The sequence below is a fragment of the Peromyscus eremicus genome, chromosome 3 (genome assembly GCF_949786415.1).
Source record: "Peromyscus eremicus chromosome 3, PerEre_H2_v1, whole genome shotgun sequence".
Classification (NCBI taxonomy): domain Eukaryota; kingdom Metazoa; phylum Chordata; class Mammalia; order Rodentia; family Cricetidae; genus Peromyscus; species Peromyscus eremicus.
This window is the reverse complement of record NC_081418.1, coordinates 38,009,649-38,027,804: the sequence shown is the minus strand read 5'-3', so window position 1 is coordinate 38,027,804 and position 18,156 is coordinate 38,009,649.

The following is an 18,156-nucleotide window of genomic DNA, read 5'->3' as shown; positions in this document are numbered from 1 at the left end:
AAAATAGTACGATACAATACTAGAGGAGCATAGATTTCCACAGACAAAAAATGAAGATGATGACCCTATACAGTATTGTGGCTCTGAGTTCCCATCATTTTAGGACTTGTTTGGCCTTACAGAATAATACTACATCTGCTCTGCTGAGTTGCTTTGTGATAAAACAGCTTAAGTACAATACCGAAATATCTAGAGCTCAGCATGCAAAGTAACATGCTTCAAAGGGAAAAAAATGTCTGCATCCCAGGTGCATGTTATACCACAGAGATTACTTTCTTTGTGCCTAATTTACTGGCTTGTCTCTAAACAGGGATGAACAATCTTTTTTTCATAAATCAAGTATTTTGAACATTAGTGAAAATTTGTTTAACTAAAATGTCTCTTTAAGAAACTGCTGTGTATAGACATTGTTCAGTAACACAATACCCTAAAATACTTATTTTCTTTACCTCAAGAGTTAAAATTAAGTAACCATAAAGACTTGGTTAATAGAAAACAAATTAACATCTTGTCTAACTTGATACCTACCAGGAATGTGTGTGTGTGTGTGTGTGTGTGTGTGTGTGTGTGTGTGTGTGTAAACTAAATACAAAATATGACAAGAAATAACAAATGTAATTATAGATCAAATGCACATTTATTTAAATGAATATATATTATACCACTTGGTTGGCTATTTAGTTATAGCTACTTACTTAATTACTTAGTCGTTTAAATAGAGTCTCACAGTGTTTGCAAAGTTGGCCTGGAACTCTTAACAATCCGCCTGCTGTAGCCTTCCAAATGCTGTGATAACAGGTGTCAATCATCACTCCTTGCTGTATTAGAAAGTTTTATCTTTCCAGTTTGTTTTATACTTATATTTAAATAACAGCATTGGATAACTAAAAATAAAACTGAAATTTAGAATTTCTCAAATTTAAATCTACATCTTTCATAAATGTCATTGCCATCCTTTCATTAACTAATGAAACAATACTGTTGTCAATGATTTCTTCTCATTTGCTTTTCCTACTTAGAAAAAAAACAACTGAAAATAGTAGAGGTTGAAGTATGATGCCCAGAATGTATACTAACCCTAATTCTAATAAGTGGCATGGACTATGAGGCCAGAATATATTAAATGATGACTAAATTAACTGAAAAGTGCAAATATAGACTATTGATCAAACCAGTGTTTTGAAAGCTTCATTTGTCTCATCTTTTACCTTGTTTCATCTTTTCAGTATCATGACATAGAAAGACAAACATAACTAACATACTTTTAGTATACTCTAAATTATATTTTCTTTCCCTATAATATATTTGGGCATCGGGGAATGAATGGTTGGATACCTCTGATAACAACAAAAACACATGAGGGAGAATATAAGGGAAAATGAAACGATTTTTTTATTTGCTTTTAGGTCATGTGCTTTATCCTGCATGGGAGAATTGAACAATGTTATTTGAAAAAAAACTGTTATCCATATTTTATACCACCGATTAAAAATCATTAGATATAAATCATTTATAACATGCACATAACTATTCTAATAGCTACAGTTTGAAATCAGGACTTAGAATTTAGGACTTAGAAATTGTGTTTAATAGGTAACAGATGAAGAAGCAGACAATGATTTTGGAACTGGATGATATCCACCATGAAAATAACGAAATCTAGTGCAAAGGAAATTCCAAGCATTTTGTTTTTACTAAGAAACTGCATTCTTAGGTTTTCAACTCTGTTGGAGCTCACATGAGTGCATTGTACTATGCTATTAGCATTTCTCAACTTTTCTCTAGGATCATTTTCTATAACCTGCTGCATAGATAAATTTCAGTGCACCCCAAAATAAAGATACATATTTTTATTAATTATCTAAATGTTATTTTCTCAGAAATATTATATGTCTTTTCAAGTTTGTAAGATAAACAAAGTTTAATTTGCCCTTATAAAAGTAAAATCCATCTATTTCAAGCATATAGATTTATTATTGTTACAGTAAAAGGGATTTTGATATAAGTGTAGCTATTTAGAGAACACGTTTTGTTAGTTTTGGGGTGAAATGAGATGGGAACCTCTTATGGATGAGATAAATCCACAGGCTTGCAGAGAGTTTGTGGAGGTGGCCCTGTCTTCAGTGTGCCATGTAAATGACGTCTGCCAAGCTTGCTATTCCCATCTTAGCTTTTCTTCACAGAGCTGTGATAGACAGTCTATGGCCTGTGGGGGATTGTCCCTACCTTGTGGTTAGTGATATCTGTCAGTGTATCTTGTTCCTGTTCCCTGGCTTGACAAGAATTTTGCATTGGGTTGAGAAAGATTGGGATCTCAGCCCATTTATGCCTGTCATCTTCACTGACAGTCAGAAACTCAACTGCCCTCTTCAGGGTCTTCTAGGTTAGCTTCTAGGCAGGCACACAGAATGGATTTTACTTCTAAGAAACAAAAGAAGAGTCCATGACACAGAAGAAGGACATTTCTGCTTTTGGTACTTTTCTTGTTAGTTGCCTGAACATACGGCCCCTCCCTCTCCACTTCAGTTTGGACCAGCATGCAACCAGTTTGCAAAACTAAATGAACCTTCCTGGTTCACAAGTACTGATTATTCAACAATACACAGGACATACATAGTTAAATTAGTCTCCTTAATTCGTCCTTTATTCAACACCTAACTTTATGAGGCAGAGATACTATAACACCACAAAAATGGTCATTTAATACATAGAGGTGTGTTTCTCACAATCCTTATAATGAGAAATACTAAGACCAGTGTCCTTGACTATGCATCCTGACTTGCAGATGGGCTCCTGGGTATGTTAGATGTGTACTTAGCCAATGATAAAGAAAGCTGGCAAAAACCAAAACCAAAACATAACAAAAAACTAAAACAGAACTCTAGTCTTTTCCACTGCTTATAGAAAACTAATCCCAACTTCACAACCTATTTAAACCTAATTTTCAATGCAGGTCAGCTCTTTAAAATCATTCTACTGGGGATACATGTGATGCCACGTAAATTTTGTAGAGATATAAACATTTATTCTCACACTTGATTTTAAACTACCCATATACTAAAGACTGATTTAGGGCAAAACATGTCCAATCAATTTGTATAAAGATATTCATTATGACATCCCTGTAAGTCAATGCTGATCCAATAAAATAAGATATTAATTTATAACTAAAACCATAATATCGGTCTCTAAAAGTACTCAATTTAAATGGATTTCATAGATTTTATTCATTAGTGTTGACCACATTTGAAATTTATACATGTTGAACAGATTTTGTTGTAAAAAGTTAACATAACATCTACGTGTTAATTTTTCTGTTACACAGCAATTATATTTGACAGCAACAAATTTTTACATGGTAATTTTACCTCAAATACAAATTATGAAACATAGTAGATACTCAGGTATTATTTATTTAGTGTTTAATATACAAAACACAAATCTATAATCTACAAGAAGAAAAACATAAAATTTGTAATGATAAACTTCTCATGATAATTGCAATTTAATATAATTGTTACTATTTGGATATGGGCTAAAATGTAGCAGGAAAATTAGGACAGCAAAATTTGTTAAGATATGGTAAAATTAAATTTTCATGTTACCTTATTTTGACTTATGATTACTGAAGTATTTCTGCTACAATCAGTATATAAGGTAAATGTACTTATTTTTTATTCATTCAACACTTTATGAGCCTTATTTGGCATGTATTATGTTCCATAAATAATAAGTGAAATAAAGAATATTAATATATGATTTCCTTCAAATTGTTCCCAGTATTATAGGGAAATTAACATATATTATCATCATAGATCATAGAACCTACATCCAGTAACTGATGGAAGCAGATGCAGTGATCCACAACCAAACACTGGGCTGAGCTCCTAGACTTCAGATGAAGTCAAGATCATGATGGGGAAAACCACAGAGACAGCTGACTCAAGCTGGTGGGAGCTCATGGACTCTAGCCTGTCAGCTGGGAACATGCATGGAACTGAACTAGGCCCTCTGAATGTGGGTGACAGAATGTGGCTAGACTTTTTTGGGGAGCCCTGGCAGTGGGACCAGGACTTATCCTGGGTGAGTGAAATGGCTTTTCAGAACACATTCCCTAGAGTGGGACACCTTGCTCAGTGTTGACACAGGGGGAGGGGCTTGTCCTTCCTCAACTTAGTATGCCAGACTTTGTTGACTCCCCAAGAGAGGCCAAACCCTCTCTGAGGAGTGGATGGGGGCAGGGTGGGGTGATAGAGAAGGGGAAGGAGGGGCAACTGGGATTGGTATGTAAAATAAAAAAAAAACTTTTTTAATAAATAATTTTTAAGTATAAAAAATTATTTAAATGTGTAACAGTCTATATAATAGTGTACATATTTCAAGGGTAATGGAAGATAGAAAATGATCAACAACGCCACAGCATATGTTATAACTAACCTATTCAAAGCCTTTTTTCATCTTTTAATGAGATGATCATGTTTTTTTTTTCTTTCAGTTTGTTTATATGGTGAATTACATTGACAGATTTTCATATGTTGAACCATCTCTGCATCTTTGAGACAAAGCCTACTTAATCATGGTAGCTGATCTTTTATATGTGTTCTTGGATTTGGTTTGTGCGTATTTTATTGGGTGTTTTTACATGAATGCTTATGAGGGACAAAATCCAAAACCCCTTCATAGTAAAGGTCTTGGAGAAATCAGGGATACAGACCTAAACATAATAAAGTCAATTTACAGCAAGCCTCTAGCCAACATCAAAGTAAATGAAGAGAAACTCAAAACAATTTCACTAAAATCGGGAATAAAACAAGGCTGTCCACTCTCTCAATATCTATTCAATATCATACTTGAACTTCTAGCTAGAGCAATAGGACAACTAAAGGAGATCAAAGAGATACAAATTGGAAAGGAAGAAGTCAAAGTATCCATATTTGCAGATGATATGATAGCATACATAAGTGACCCCAAATATTCTACCAGAGAACTCATACAGCTGATAAACAATTGCTCAGAGTGACACCTGCTTTTTATATATACCTTCAACTTCTTGTTCTGAATTTCCCTTGCCTACAGCAAGCTCTTCAATGGCTTGTTCCTTTTGTAGTTGGGTAACTCTACCAACCATGATTATATGGTTTGAGCTGTTAAAAGACCTCTCCGGATTGAATTGACTTAACTTCCCATTGATCTTCATCATAGGTCATGATAATACCAAGAAACACACCAAAGAATCTTGTATCATCCATGGATACTCCTTCTTGACTTCTACCAGTAACAGGTATACATGAAAGAACAGAGTAAGATCAATATGAAAATCACAACCACAGATGATTCTTGATTTTAACCTCCTCACTCCATGAACATACTATATAGTTTCATTTCGTCAAATTCTTCACTAGTTGAAGTTGTAAATAATAAGTAAACATTATTTTATCCTGCCCTAGTTTTAATAATTTCCTGTACAGTGATAGAAAATAAATAAACATAGTGTGATTGTGGCTTACCATCTATTTTATTAAAAAGCAGTTACTCATCAGCTACATTTCTGGATATCAGTTGAATTGATAGACCTAGTTCAGTTCCATGCATGTTTCCAGATGATAGGCCAGAGTCCATGAATGAATTGAAAAATGTGTCAAGATTGTCAATTTCTGAACTTAAAGATAAATTTGAAAATGTTAGCACAATAATGCAAAATCTCATAATCCAAAGCCTATGGAAATCAATATGTGAAGTCTATTTTTGAATGGTGCATTATAAAATTAATTTTCTTCTTTACAAATCACAATTCATTTTTTGTTTTATTCTATAGCATTTATTCCTATAGTTAGTAGTTCAATTTTTAAAAATCTTTTTCATTAAATTTTTAAATTTTATTTTACATACCAACCACAGTTTCCCCTCCCTCCTCTCCTTCTGTTCCCTCCCCCCACCTCCTTTCTAGACCCCCCAATCCACTCCTCAGAAAGAGTAAGGACTTCAATGGGGTCAAGAAAGGATGGCATATTAAGTTGAGGCAGGACCAAGCTCCTCTCGCCTGTATCACAACAACAAAATTGAAAGCAAGGTTTAGGCTAATCCAGACATTATAAAGATACAAGGTGGTAATTTTTAATACTAATATAACAATGTGAATCAATTCAGCAGTCAATGACTTTTCGTGGTTTTAGGTACATGAAAGATATGCTTGAAGAAGCTAGAGTTCCTTAAACTGCCTTATCAATAAGATTCTTAAAATTCTTCCAAGAGCTGAAGCGAATGTCTCAGAAGCATATGCTTGTTCCAAAGTCATAGGAAGAAGTAAATGAGCACTGGCAGTTTGCCCATTAATCCATCAAACAGACTCAGACATGTCAGGATCAAGTGATGAATGCCTAAGGACACACACAGCAGCTCAGTCCTTCAAAGAGAGAAAGCAACTTGAAGGAAAGAGGTCAAAACCCTAAAAATCAGTCCAGCCTTTTTTGAAATTGAGATGTAAAATCAAAGCAAAGCAGATCCATTCTTCCTAACAAGTTCTTATTTATAGAACACAACTCCCTTCCTTAGCACATTCCTCCTATAATTTATTATTTAAGAAAAAGTTCTCAGGGGAATGTTTTTAAGAAACATACCTTTGAGTGAGTTACTGTAGGGAATACTTAACCTCAGAACCATCTGCAGGCTTTTTAGGCTTCTGTTTCCAATATCATAAACCACAAAAATTATACAAATCTCTGCCATAGCTCTGAGGAGGCTGCATCATGAGTATTATGAGTTTGAGGTCGGCTTTAACGACATACAAAGATCACATCTCAAATGAAAGCAAAACTCTATGAAAAAGCTCTATCAAAAATTGTTCCTGCCCTGCAGTGGTGGCATACACTTTTAATCGAGGAATTCAGGAGGTAGATGCAGGCAGATCTCTGTGAGTTCAAGGCCAGCCTGGTCTACAAAGATCATTCTAAGACAGCCACAGCTATACAGAGAAAGTCTGTGTTAAAAAAACAAAAACAACAACAACAAATATTCCTTATTCTTTTCTGGTCCAGTCTATTTGTTATTCTATATACTACTTATACCTTGGTAGACATCCCATTCTTTAGCTAAGAAAATTTTCTTCTATAATTTTGTTGACCTGTGCCTTTGACCTGGGTTTCTACTTCTTCCTCTATCCCTATTATTCTTATATTTGGTCATTTAAATGTGTCCCAGTTTTCCTGCATGTTTTATGCCTGAATATTTTCTATTATATCAAAATATCACTTAGTTGACCATATTCCTTAAGCCTCGTCCTGATTGCAGAAGAGTTATCTTGAAATAAAATTAAGTAGGTGATAAGTTTTTATTTAAGAAAGAATAGAAATGAAGTGAAACTGTAGTAAAAGCACAAGTAAATCTATAAAATACATTTAATAGAAGTAGAAGAAAAATGGTAATTTTTAACATGTGATAAGTAACAAAGGAGAAAGAATGTCAGCTCAGACTGCTAAGATTATTCAAGCAAATGGACCTAAGAAACAGGCTAGAGTAGCCACTCAATTTTGTAACAAAATAGACTTCAAATTAAAATTAATCAGAAGATATGTGGAAGAACACTTCATACTCATCAAAGGAAAAATCCACCAAGATGATCTTTCAATTCTTAACCTCTATTCCCCAAATGCAAGATCACTCTCATTTGCAAAGGAAACACTACTAAAGCTTAAATCACATATCAACCATCACACACTGATAATGGGATACTTCAGTACCTCACTCTCATCAATGACAATGCCATCCAGACAAAAACTTAACAGAGAAAAAAATGGAGCTAACAGATGTTATTAACAAAATGGACCTAAAAGATATCTACAGAACATTTTACCCAAACACAAAAGAATACACCTTACTCTCAGCACCTCACATAAAGTTCTCCAAATTGACCACACATTAAGTCACAAAAGAAGTCTCAAAAGATACAAGAAAATTGAAATAACCTTCTGCAACTTATCAGACACCACAATGATTTAAAGTTGGATTTCAATAACAACAAAAAGCCTACAGACTTGTGGAAACTGAACAACTCTCTGCTGAATGACTACTTAGTCAAGGCAGAAAGAAATTAAAGACTTTTAGAATTAATGTAAAACAAAAATTAATGTAAAACATACCCAAACTTATGGGATACAACAAAAGCTGTGCTAAGAGGAAAATTCATAGCACTAAGTACCTACATAAAGAAATTGGAGAGATCTCCCACTAGCAACTTAAAAGCACACCTAAAAACTCTAAAACAAAAAAGAAGCAAGCTCACTCAACAGGAATAGAGAGCAGGAAATAATCAAACTTAGGGCTGAAATCAATAAAAATAGAAACAAGAGGGATACCCTGTTCAGCCTCTATGCAAGGAGGGGCTTGGTCCTGTTTCAACTTGATATGCCAGACATTGCTGACTCTTCATGGGAGCCTTATTTTCTTGAGGACTGGATGGGGAGGTTGGGGAAGGGGAAGATAGGGGATGAGAATGAGATGGTGAGGGAGTGGGAACTGTGATTGGTATGTAAAATGGAAAAAAAAAACTTTTAAAGAATAAAAGAAGAAACAAAGAGAACAATACAAAGAATCAATGAAAGGAAGATTTGTTTCTTTGAGAAAATCAACACGATAGAAACACCCTTATCCAAATCAGCTAATACCCAAATTAACAAAATTAGAAATGAAAAAGGGGACATAACAATAGACACCAAGGAAATCCAAATGATCATTAGTTCATATTTCAAAAACCTGTACTTCAAAGAGTAGGAAAATCTAAAGAAAAGGACAATTTTTTTGATAGATACCACTTATCATGGTTAAATCAAATTCAAATAAAATTACTTAAATAGATCTATAAGGCCTAAGGAAATAGAAGCAGCCTAAGGAAATAGAAGCAGTCATTAAAATCTCCATACCCCAAAATGTCCAGGATCAGACACTTTTAGTGCAGAATTCGACCAGACTTTTAAAGAGCTAATACCAATATTCCTCAAATTATTCCAAAAAACAGAAAGAGAAGGAACATTACCAAATTAATTTTATGAGGCTGCAGTCACCCTGATACCCAAACAGCACAAAGATTCAACAAAGAATGAGAATTAGAGATGAATTTTTCTCATGAACATAAAGGTAAAAATACTCAATAAAATAAAAACTGAATCCAAGAACGTATCAAAAAGATCATCCACCATGATCAAGTAGACTTCATCTCAGAGATGTAGGGATGAATCCACATAAAAAAACCACTGATAAAACAAAAATTTAAAGGTTAATATTTGCAATGTATTTTGGAGATTTGAGTCCAAGTAGGATAAGTTTGATCCTGTAACCAAACACTGTGTATTGTACAGAGGTTATCTTGATACTTTTGTGGATCAAAACATTATTCAGCAGCTTCAATATTGAATGGATATTTATCAAGGATGTTTGTCTCCAGTTTTCTAAGGTCATTGCAAGCTGTATGCATTTGTTCATTATAGTCAAAATAAGAAGCATTTTTGGTTATCTAACACTGAGTTAATTATTAGAACTACACTTTCATTCTCATTTCATTAATTAGTTGTATAGGTCTACTGAATTCCTTTATAAATTTAAATATTTAGCCGGGCGGTGGTGGCGCACGCCTTTAATCCCAGCACTCGGGAGGCAGAGCCAGGTGGATCTCTGTGAGTTCGAGGCCAGCCTGGTCTAGCAAGTGAGTTCCAGGAAAGGCGCAAAGCTACACAGAGAAACCCTGTCTCGAAAAAAAAAAAAAATTAAATATTTAGGGTAGATTTTTCTCTAAGTAAGTTCCATTACAGATAATGGTATATCTTCAATTTACTTTTTTCTGTGAGCACATGGAAATCTGCCCTTCTCAGGAGTTTTTCACTTGTCCAAACTAGATCATTGTTTTTTCTCAAAAACATCTGGACAAAGGGACCATGTGTTATTTCCAAATGAAAGAGTCAATGTCTGGTGCAGAGGGACCACCTTCTGTGTGTCATAGTGCATAGCAAAATCTTATGAGGAAGGAAGGGGTCAAGGCATAGGTTGCCATGGAAGGTTTATGAGACATACTGTGGACTTGACACAAACTTCAAACACTTTATTCCTGTGTAATATGAATAAATAAATAAATAAAACAATTGCTACTGAAATATTACTCATGATAAATTGATAAAATCATAGACTGGAAATTTTGTGATAATATAAGAAATAGGAAGAATTTCAAGTTACTTTAATTTGACAACATTGTGTAAAAGTTGTGTTGGGTTTATAGGTAATATTCACCCTTTGCATTTTTTTTCCAGCGTTCCCTATTTCTTAAATAAGTGACATTATCTAGGTCTCATATCAAGAATTTTCTTAAATAATCTGGAAGTAATCATATACACATTCTTAGAAAAGTATTTTACTTTTATACCAAAACCAGTAATAAAGTATGATTCATTTTAACTTATTTACAAATCATAGTTATGTTTTCACCAGTTACTAACAAAATAGTGTAAAATGGGTAATAAATGAGATTTTTAAATGATACTTCCTATCAATTTATATTCAACATCATTGAAAATAAATTCTGGAAATACTAGTTGCTGAAGTAAACAAAGAAGACTTATGTCTGGAAAGGTCAAGTATTTATTTTTATCAAAAATTGCTATGTACACAAGAGAAGCCTTTCCTATATAACAGTGATTGGTGTAAATAGACCTCAATTATGGTGCATTAACTTGCAGTATTTTATGAAAATTGTTTTCTTTCTCTACATCAGCATCTGCTTCCTTACACCATGATGGCAGATGTGTTGTTTGTATTCTGTGTATTATTTCTGGAACATTCTAGCTAATCAGATAATAATAACAATAATAGTAATAATAATAATAATAATAATAATAATCTGTTTTAAAGGAATTACACATACTGAAAATCTGGTGTGCTTTACAACCATTCTATGTGTTAACGCTGTAATAATGTATAGCTATCATTTATATCATCTTAAAGCCTATGCTTATTATGCATTTATTTATTTAAATTTGAAACAAGATCTTTCTGTATAATGGAGGCTTTCCTAACTTAGAATCCTCCTGCCTTGGCATCCAGAGTTTCAGGAATACAAGCCTGTACTACTACATCCTGTTCTGTATTTACTTATCTTTTAAAAACAATTTTATCTTATTTTTAATTATGTGTCTATGTTTGCATTTGTGTGTGAGTTTGGGCACATGAGTTCAATGCCCAGAGAAGCCAGAAGAAGGCATTGGGTTTACTGGAACTAGCGTTACAGATTGTTGTGATCTGTCAGATTATGGGTGCTGGGAACTGAACACTGGTCATCTCCATGACCAGAAGAAGTCTAAAATGCTGGGTCATTTGGCCCTAGTTCCCATATCAACTTTTTAAAGGAACTTAAAGTATGACAATCCAGTTGTCTTTAATACAACATACATCCTCCTTAATTGTATTAATTCTTTTTTAAAAATCATGTATATTCATTCCTAACACCGTCACTTATGATCAACAAAATAGAGACTAAATTTTGTAATTTGACGACATTTGTTGCCAAATTTTCTAAAATTTAAGTGCACATGCTAATTTCAGTTTTACTATGTATTTGTAGAACATAAAATTCTTTTACATTAAAAGACGGTATAAATAGGATGGAAAGAGAAATTACAAGTGGGAGTAAAACTGTAGCATGAACCAAAATCATCACTATATAAGATACCTTAAGATACTATAATTTCTATAAATTAATGATTAAAATATCAAGAGTATAGCTTCATAATGATAAAAAGACAATAAATGTGTATTATTCAGAAGAGAACCAATATATCAAAATTGGATAAGTATACATTAAAATCATAGTAAAGTAGGATTTATCTGTCAGCTAATAAAATGAGAAATTCTAAAAATATGATGAGTAAATGAAGAGAAGAAACTGACTTTTCTTTAAATTTAAATCCAAGAAATCATTGCTATATGATTTAGAATAAATAATTTAAATATTAAAAAGTACCTGAAATAGTTAAAATAATTAAGCATAATGAATTAAATAGAATAAAAGGTAAACCACAATTAAAGTAATCTGAGACTTTTATTGGCAACAACGAATACAGATCACTGTTGTTCTAAAATATTTTGAAGAAAAAAATAAGAAAAATTACTTTGGGTATGCAGTGGCATAATAAATACACATTCTCAAGCAGCTCAAAACATTTTTTGTACAACAAGGAAGATAAAAGATAATTCAATAAACAAAGGGTCTGACCCAGGAAAGCAGTGGCCATGAACTCTCCAGGAATGTTCTGCAAAAGGTGTGGAGAGCAACCAGCCCCAAGTAGACCACAAAGAAGAATGGGAGACAGATCATGGACTCTGAGGTAAAATGGTAAACTCCTAAACATAAGTAATAAGTCTTTCACGTATAAAAATGTGTTATCTAATAAAATCAAAGTAATTGAAATTGTTAAGGTGAGGGGAAGAAACACTATGAAAGACGACAAATATGAGACAAATGATCTTTCTGAATCATGGGGTATTGTTGTTTTTGTCTCTAGATTCTGATGCTCATAATGATGGCTCCAGTTTATCTTAATACCAGTGACTAATGAGGTTTTATCTTTCATTATCTCCTCATCAGCATTGTTACCATTTGTTTTCTTAACAATAGCTATTCTCCCTACATCCTGGGGCCTAGCGGGTGATGGGTTCTCAATATATTTTTAAATTTTATACTACACCTGGTTCTAGACACAAAGAACTCTATACTGTATCACAGGAATACCTACCTGCACACCCATGTTTATTGCTGTTTATTTACAATTGAAAAGCATGAAATCAGCCCAGATGTCCAACAACAGATGAATGGGTGAAGAAAATGTAATAAACACAATGGAATTGTGTTCTTATGTAATAAAAATTAAATTATGAAAATTTCAGGAAAATTGTAGTTATTATATTAAGTAATCCTCAGCTGAGAATTAGAAATGCTATTTGTCTTTATTATGCAGATCTTAGATTCTAACTTTTTTGTATTTGCACTAATGTAGGAGTGAGCATGGATATAGATCATGAATGCAGAAAGGTCACCAAGAGAGGATAAGTAAATTTAAGTAAAAAATGTGTAAGTAGTAATAGAGTAGTAGAATACTCAAAACTTGAAGGTAGAAAAGACAGTACTGTATGCAGAAGGCTACAAGCAGGGCAGAACAAAGATCAGTGACAATGTGTCTAAAAGCATTCTGCATTATTCCACTCTGAGTGTGTTAGTAATACGACAGTGGTACTTCAAAAAATATACTGATGTACAAACTGAATATTAGAAATTCTAGTCAAGAGGGAAACTTCAAAATAATACTTTTCATAATCTTAATCATAAATGTGATTTATTAGTTTTATTACATGTGAACATAACTTCCAACAAATTTGATAATGCTTTTATTCATCCTACTGAGAATGATACATCAATATATAAAAACAATATTACAAAAACATGAGTTATGAGCTGACTATTTTGTGAACACAAGCAAAATACACATATGAGAATACCTACAGAGTTATTAAATAAAGGAAACTCAACAGTGTTCATTGTTCAACGCAAACAAATAAAATGTCAACATTGGCATGTACAGTAGACAAAGAGCTTTCTGAGCCTTATGTTTTGATTATGGGCCAGCATCACCAATTTCTTCCTCTGATAAGGATGCTGAAGTATAGCTCTCCACAGTAGATGGCTACTGGAGGAGTGGGAGTGGGGAAGGATTCACCTTTTTCTAAAGGTCTGGACACTGGGAGTGTGACCATGCTCAACAAGTATAGGGACAGCACAAACTAGACTTTATTTTTTATAATATTTTATTTTTAAAAAAGTCTTTCCTTTTACATACCAATCCCTGTCCACCCTCCCCTTCTGCCATTCCCCACCACCTACTCCCATCCCACCCCCATCCCCTCCTCATAGAGGGTAAGGCCTCCCTTGGGTAGTCAACACAGGCCAGCATACCAAGTTGGGGCTGAACCTAGCCCCTCCTCCTTGCATCAAGGCTGAGTAAGGCATTGCACTATAGGGAATGGGGTCTAAAAAGTCAGTTCGTGTACCATGATAAGTTCTGGACCCACAAACACATCAAGACACATAACTTTCACCCACATTCAGAGGGCCTACAAACTAGACTTTTTAAAATATCTTTTTGGTAAGGTGAAGGCTACAAGGCTCGGGGCTGACCTGGGACGACTGGGAAGTAAGACTAATCAGGATCCATTATGTGAAATTCCCAGATAATCAGTAAAAAATATTATGTTAAAAAACAAATTCTAGGCCGGGCAGTGGTGGCGCACGCCTTTAATCCCAGCACTCGAGAGGCAGAGCCAGGCGGATCTCTGTGAGTTCGAGGCCAGCTGGACTACAAAGTGAGTTCCAGGAAAGGCGCAAAACTGCACAGAGAAACTCTGTCTCAAAAAAATGGGAAAAACAAACAAACAAACAAAAAAAACCAAATTCTAGACATTTTCTCTTGACTAATGCTACTGAGAACTGATTAATTGATAGTTCCTAGACTAACATGATTTTCCATTCTAAGGCTACCTCTAAATTCCTTTTTGTTTTGCACTAGCACACAATCAAAACTCAGACTGAAGAATCATATCTTACTGCCTCTAACAGTAAATTCCCCATGTCATTCTTTTCCCTCATTTCCTACATCAACTCAGTCTGTCAAACCCATTGATTTCACTGCCTTTGTAACTCAACCAATTCATTTTATCCACTGGTAGCTGCTACTCCATTCATATTCTTAGTATAGTCACTTTCTACACTTAGTTTTGAACAAATCCTTTTTTCTGGGAATATCAACAGGACATAGGCAACTTATTTCTTAGAGACACAAACGGAGAGGATGGAGTTATAACTCACTTGTCAATGTGCAGGTCTTGCAAACACAACAACCTTATTTCCCTTCCAGAACTCAGTACAAGCAATCCAGACTTGGTGGCAGCACAGGTAACCACATTTTTGGGGAGAGGGAGGCAGATAGATGTCTGGGGCTCCCTAGCCAATCAGCCTAGCTTACTTAGTCAATTCCAGGCTAAACAGCTAGACTTTTTAAATTAAAAAAATTTTACTTCAGTAAATCAATGGATGGAAATCAAAACTCCGATGTGGTTTTCTGGCTTCCACATGCACATGCACACACATGCACATGTACCCATACACATGTGCACATGCATGAAAACAAACGTATATGCATGCACTTGCACACATATACATACAAATAATAAAAAATTATTCAAATGAATGAAAGTAATGATATCATCTTTGTCTGAAACTCTGTGACGATGCCTTGTTTTGCTATAGTCTATTTACCAGATATTAATTCTACTATCCCAAGGCTTAAGCTTTGATCTTCTTTACTCTTTAGAATTTACCTGGTTATCCAAATATTCCATGCTGCATCTCAGAGACAGTCATTACTATCTTTGCCCTCAGTTCACAATGACCTCAATTGTCTAACTCCTGGTTAACACTAAAAGAAAGTGTGTGTGTGTGTGTGTGTGTGTGTGTGTGTGTGTATGTATGTATGTGTGTGTATGTGTGTGTAGTGTGTGTATGTGTGTGTGTGTAGTGTGTGTGGTGTGTATATGTGTGTGTAGTATGTATGTGTATGTGTAGTGTGTGTATGTGTGTGTGTATGTGTGTGTGTATAGTGTGTGTGATGTGTATATGTGTGTGTAGTGTGTAAGTATGTGTATGCGTGGTGTGTGTGTGTGTGTATTTATGTGTGTGTGTATGTGTGTGTGTGTGTGTATGTATGTGTGTGTGTAGTGTGTGTGGTGTGTATATGTGTGTGTAGTGTGTATGTGTACGTGTGGTGTGTGTATGTGTGTGTGTATGTGTGTGTGTAGTGTGTGTGGTGTGTATATGTGTGTATAGTGTGTATGTATATGTGTGGTGTGTGTATAGTGTGTGTGATGTGTATATGTGTGTGTAGTGCGTAAGTATGTGTATGCGTGGTGTGTGTGTGTGTGTGTGTGTGTGTGTGTGTGTGTGTGGTGTATTTTACAGGGAGATCCATTATAATAAATGGTAATGATCACAAAACATCAATTAAATATATTCATTTCCTTGCCCAGTTGTTCAGCTTTCAAATTTGAAAGTCTTCAGGGTTGTACACATTACTTCATATTTATAACTCTCCCCCATGTGGTTTCTTTCCACTGTTAAAAGATTCATTTCTATTTAATTACCTTTCAAAGTAGTTGTTTTGAGAGAACTAAACCCATAGCCCAATTAATTTAAATGAAACATATTCTTCAGATGTTGAGGATTCTAGCTCCAGGTGGTCAGTACATTTTTATAGTACTTTGCAAATAAAAGTCTATAAAAAAAATCTAAGAAAATATGAAGTTAAGAGCAAAGTAACTCTGTTCTCTATAAATATTGATCTGACTGACATAGATAATAAAACCTGAGCCAAGGAAACTTGATAATACCTTGTATTTTTGGCATGTGGCCTTTTATAAGAAAAGTAAAGGAAGTCAGTAACTTGTCAGCCTATGTGGCAGGAAACCAAATGTCCATGAGGTGCACAAATTGAAGAACCAAAGCACCCCCATTTCAAGCAAGCCCATCACCCCAGCTTGAAACAGGCCTGAGTTTCAAAATTCTCAGAGTTGCTGACATAGGTCCCAGGACAAAGTCAGGATGTTTGAAAAGCCATCTGGTAGCAAATGATTAACCATAGAATGCCCCAATGCCAGAGATGGTCAAAGTACAAAGTCAGGATGTTTGAAGGGCTATCCAGTAACAATTGATTGACTACAGAATGCCCAATGCCAGAGGTAATCTATAAAGTTTGACAAACAACCAATTAAAACTACAAAGTAAGATAACATAGAAATTCTGAAAAGTCCCTAAAACTTGAGCCAATCAGAATTGTACCCATCCTAGCACCCCTAAATGATGTAACATTGTGGTTTTTGCCTCTAAAAACTGAGCTTGTAGAGGGGCGGTCACCTCCTCCAACCTCTACTGTGCTGGCTGGCTTGACGAGGGCCCTGCTGTGGCTTGAACTGCTTCAGTAAACCTTGCTTTTGTGTTTTGGTGAGTTGGTGTCTCTGGTGGTCTCTTGCCCAGGGCACAACACAAATAAGTTTCTGTAATCTTTCAAAGTCAGAAGAAAAGATTAGACTATGCTTGTGCCTGAATTTAATTTCTATTGCTGTAATAAACTGCCCAGACGAAAAGCTACTTAGGTAATAAAAGTGTTCATATGACTTACAATTCTAGGTTATTGTTCATTATTGTAGGAAGGTCACATTAGCAGGAACTTGAAATAGTGGGCCCCATCACATTCACAGTTATGAGTAGGAATAGAAAGGAGTGTGTGTGTGTGTGTTTACTTGCTTGCTTGTTTGTTTGTGCTCAACCTAAATTCTTTTTTCATAAATCAGGACATCCCTGCCTAGGAAGTGTCACCACCCACACTGGGATAGGTCTTGCCACATCATTTAACTTAAGACAGTCCCTCAGAAAAAATGCCAATAGGCAAGCATAGTATAGACAGTCCTTCAGTGAGACTTACTTCTCCAGGTTGGGTTAAGATAATAATTAAAGTTAATCCTCATCAACTCTCATAAACTTTTACTTTATTTTTTATATTTCTCCACATATAATTCAGGGATCTTAATTAAGTGTCCTCATTTGAAATTTACTTAAAAGCTATTTGTCATACTTGTTCAGTGACTCCCCAAACAAAAGGTAAATTCACAAATATGTATCACAGGCTCTACCTAGGCATTATATGAAATCCTCCCAAATTTCTTTCTTGGGAATCCAGTTATTTGTATTTCCTGTCTAATCATGGCATCTCATCACAACGGACTACTTTAATTCTACTTTAACAAACTTGTGTACTAGGCCACACAAATCAACAATTGTCCTTTGGGCTTTGAAATTTCAAACTCAGTTAATACACACAGAAATCTCCTTGTCATTTATTTGTTACTGGGCAAAGCTCATGCAGAGCTGTTATTACCCCATATGCTTAGCTGCAAGAGCGTTTAGTAGAATTTGTTTGGCCTTCTTATTTCCTTTCCATTCCTCCTGCACAGTCAATTTCATTAACCAAATAAGCCTACCTTCATGATGCTTTTCCTTACCATGCTTGCTCACCCAGT